The following is a 5,000-nucleotide window of genomic DNA, read 5'->3' as shown; positions in this document are numbered from 1 at the left end:
TTTTTTTGTGTTTGCAATTTTTGAGTTCTGTCCACTCGTATTAACTATTGAACACCTTTTTGTCTATGTCTATATAATAAGAAAGAAGTAAGGCGAGATGTAAACTCAGCCTGGATGTAGCCTTCGTAACGGAGCCCATACACGTTGAGATATTTTACGAGGGACGGGCGGTGTTGGCGCCACTTATCCGAGCGCTCAGTCGTATTACAAACCGACTGTCACGGTCCAAATTACTACCTCTCCATTCTATCTTTTCGTCTTGTTCACAATCGTGATTTGCCACTGTTATCTATAGATAGTATGCGCTTGGCTAAGAAGCTCAAAACATTGCCATCCGGAAGTATAACGGACCAACAGGGGCCGTTGGTCACATTGTATTTAAGGCGGCACAAATCCAAAATACAGAATCAAATTTTATTGGTCTAGTTAATTTAACTTAATTTGACCTACTTTGTATTTGTGTGTGTGTGTGTGTGTGTGTATGTGTGTGTGTGTGGAGGGGGGTATTGCATTGTTTGCATATGTGCGTGTATTTGTGTGTGCGTGTATGTGTGTGTGTGTTAGAATATTAACGAGACGTACTCACAAAAGAGCATCAATTATCTTGGACAAAACTTGTCTGTTAATTTTCATCTGTTCATTATAACGACTCACAGACGCAGCATGTCCTGTTTCCAACTGATTTCATATATCTACAACGTTGAAAAGTTTATATTTAACAGCATCTGTGACATGGCTATTTCATTCAGAATGTTTCTTCAGTGCCTGAGAGATGTGCGCAATATCACTGAATCCTCCTGTTGTCCGTTATAGCATACATCACCAAAAATCAAGCAATAAAAACAATGAAGCGTTTTAAAAATAATCATTATTAAATCGGCGCTGTCTCCTCGGTGTGTTAGAAACTAAGTTAAAATTCACTGGTTTGTGTGGACCTAAATCTTTCACCACTATTTTCTCTTGAGGGGATAAGTGTTGGAATCGATTTTCAATTAAAAAATCAACATGATTCATGATTGGTTACAAATTACAGAAATAACTTTTTAAAATAAAATGATTCAAGATAAAAACAGGTAGGTTTCATAAACAATGACAACAGCGATAATACATTTTCTCTGAATACTAACGGTATGACACACAACTTTAGAATAATTGAATTTAAAAATCCACATTTAATTCCAAACGCAAAGCACTTGTTAACTTCACACACAATCAGCGACATCTTTATAATTATACTATTATTAGACAATGCACACAATACAAGTTGAGTAGGGATCGTTGGGAGTGTGCGGGGATGAAGGACTCCGTGGGGTCAGGGATTTTTATTTATAGTACCATGGGGCTCTTCTCGGTGCATACTTTGTTTACTGTTCTTTTTGATATTTAATATATATTTAAGCAAAACCAACAATGATAAAATATATATTTATTGCCATTCTCTTCATCCGTATATCTAAGTGAAGCAAAGCCTCTTCTTTCAGTGATAAAACTGATATGGTTTTAATTTATCCCAAGTAGGACCTCAGGGCGTGCATCGCTAGATTGGCCGTCTTGGCCTAATTATTTTAGCAGTGAAAGACAATAGTTAGTTGGGGAGGGAGGGTGGAGGGAGATTGGGTAGTGGTAACTAACTTTCTTCAAGGTACAACAGAGTATAGGATAAGGACAGGACGGCCAAACGAATACTGGCTCATATAAACAAAAAAAAAAAAAAACTTCCCCACCACACCACACCCTCCGCTCATTGTCACCCCGCGCAGGCAACGGGGGAAAGATGAAACGTGCCGATTTGACGCTACCTTCGCGGAGCGACGCACGAGTGACGAGTCGTCAAATATTAAATTCAAAACAAAAAGCAGTATGTGCTAAATTTTTAATTTTTATCAAAATTTTAAAATTGAAGTTTTTTGTTTGGTTGACATGCTAATCTACGGAAAATAATAGGGCGGCACAAAACAACTTCGCTCTATTGACCGACCGCCAGTGCGGACCAACACACAAACCCGTGTGTATCCATGAACGTTTATAGTCAGGTTAATACAGTTTAGTGAGCATTAATCATAAACGCGGATGGCAAAAAACAATAACAAAGACCTGAGTGACGTCAACTAAGAACGATCTATAGCCTTGTGTCCACGTGTTTTAATGACTGACCGCTTATTTGTAAGCCACACTTAATTTACCGAGGTTTATATTGTCGTTATTGACATTACTAAGCATTTGTTGGGGTGAAATTTCACCTGCCAGGTTTCTGCCCATGATAGAAGTCAGTCAAGATATTTCTATATTGGTCTGGATTTCAATGATTCGAAAGAGATTGTCATCAACAAAACTCTTTGAATTTGGTAAGAGTTGATATGTTTCTTCCTAGGTCGTTAACCAATTTACTGCCGTGCTCTGGAAAGACGCGTATTATAAAATCTGAACAGAAAACTTGTCCTTCAAATATCGATCGATTTGTCGTTTAAACAGATCGATATTTGAAGGACACGTTTTCTGGCCAAATTTTTAAATACTCGTCTTTCCTGAGTACGGCAGTTAATTGGATTCAATAGTCTGATGTCACGTCGCCCAGCAACGGCGGCCATCGTGGTTCTAAACAAAGAAAATCGGTACTTGCTATTCTTCATGCTGGCTAGAACTTTTCATATGTCTTGTGATCAGAATGTGTAAAAGTCAAAACATGATCAGATTTATAATGTTTTTTTTCCCCCTCTGGATACGCTTTTCTGCTCGTTGGAGAAATATTTCATAAGGGCGTCCGCCATTGTTCCGATAGTTAAGAGCCAGTTGCTAAGTTACCATGCGTCATTACGAGAGATGTGACGTTAAGACTGTTGAAGCGAATCGTTCAATGGACGTTAAAAAGCAGAGTCGAGGGCACGTCGCCAGTGATACTCAATCTGATCGTAGCTTTCGTAAACTTATAATCTGATACCTCCCAAAAATTATTTTATGATAAACTGTGATTACTACTTCAATAAAGTGAGCCGTGAGATGTAATCAATGACACAATAACCGATGGGATAATTGTCACATTTGTTACTTATAACAACTCACTTAAAACAATTATTTTGGTGATTGTCGACATGTTTCGTGTCGTAAATTTTGAGAAAGTATCAGGCTGTGAGTTATCAAAAGCTGGGGTCACTCGATTTATTTGAAGGAGGAGGAGTAGAAGGAAGAGGAGGAGGAGGAGGAGGAGGAGGAGGAGGAGGAGGGGGAGAAGAAGAAGAAGAAGAAGAAGAAGAAGAAGAAGAAGAAGAAGAAGAAGAAGAAGAAGAAGAAGAAGAAGAAGGAGGAGGAGGAGGAGGAGGAGGAGGAGGAGGATGATGATGATGATGATGAGGAGGAGGAGGAGGAGGAGGAAGAGGAGGAGGAGAAAAAGAAGGTTGAGCTATTAGTATCCCTGGATCCCGTCTTCTCTCCCTTTATTTGGCCCTTTCCCTTTTTCTTTCTTTTCGAAATACCAGAGTATATCTCGACGACCGCGGTCACTTCCCCACCATGTGTAACTATGAAACCGATAACGAGAAAGCCTCAATTTCACAAAATAACCTCCATTGCTTTATTTTCAGCTTGAACTGTTTTTGTCACCCTCGTGCGGATATTTGCAGAACTTCACGTATTTATAGCAATATCCTTTTTTTTTTATGTTTCAAGATCGCAAAGCCATTTAAACAGTGTCTGGTTCCCTTTTAAAAGTTTAAAGTACAACCTGCTTGTTAATTTTGTAGCTTATGATGCAGCTTATGGAAAGTAAAAGATAAATGATGCGAGCGCGTATGTAACACATGGTTAGTCGGCAATTGAAGTGACGTAGCTATTGATTCATGATACTGTCGGTTTTTCTTGTTTGCAGCCCTTGAAAAAGTAGAGCGGACTTCATTTTTCAAACTCGCAGTACTCACGGTTGTTTTTGTTGATGTAAGTGGCATTGTCATAACAGAATAAAAATGAGCTCGTGTCGGGGTTTCACTGATGATCACCCAATAATAATAGCTCTCTTTGGATCTGGGCAAAGTAAAGGCAATGTGTTGAGAAACTGATTTTTAACCATATCATATCGTTGACCAAGCTCTTTACCTCTCAAATTGAGTGATCTCACTTGAGACAGGATACCGGTCTTGCATATTATAAGCTGCATTTACTACACGAAAAAAATATCAAAAATGGGTTTATCAAAAAGTGCCAGACAAAACAGAGAAAGAGAGAGAAAAAATATATATATACCCCCCCAAAAAAAGAATCAAAAACAATCACCATGCCTTAACTGGGATTCAAACCTCATTCCTAAGGATTACCAGTAATCAGGAGGTCTGAGGTTTGAATCCCAGTTGAGACTACCAGAATCTTATTCACATTGAGCACACGGGAGATGCATGTCACGAGGAAGTGTGATTTAAAGCTTTGAGGCAATTATATAATCGTTTTACAGGGATGTCGGTGTATCTGTTTGATTTATGTAGCCAATTGATTTTGAGTCATTTTGATAAACATTCATATCCTACGGCAAAATATAAAAAAAGTTCAATCCAAAATAGGCCTGGGGATAAAAAAAATATATTGAACAATGAGACCATCTTACTATGAAGAATGCACACCTTTTAGAACCATTCATTTCTTTATTATCTAATCCATTTAATGAAATCGTCTGATAGCTGATAACAAGATAAAAACTGATTTAATCGTTGGTGATCTTATAATGAGTAGGTTTTGTTTTGGTTTGTTATGATTTAGTCTTCTCTATCGGTGTGCTCATTTGACACAGAAACTTGAAAGTAAAGGAACTTCAGCTTCTTTTTTCTTTTCCTCAACTTGTCTGTCTGTTCGTTGCCTTGTAACCAGTTTAAAGAATTGGATAAAGTTTGAACTTTTCATAGTTCCTATTAGATCTATATAGTGCACAAATTAAAGAAGTATTATCAAAATTTGACGCCATGCTTTAAGGAAAGAATAATAGGGCAAAATGCATCTCTGGTATGCTATCAGCGTGCACA

Source organism: Berghia stephanieae, chromosome 1 (genome assembly GCF_034508935.2).
Source record: "Berghia stephanieae isolate SIO BIC M18660-M18661 chromosome 1, UCSD_Bste_1.3, whole genome shotgun sequence".
Taxonomy (NCBI): Eukaryota; Metazoa; Mollusca; class Gastropoda; order Nudibranchia; family Aeolidiidae; genus Berghia; species Berghia stephanieae.
Note: the sequence above shows the minus strand (reverse complement) of the source record.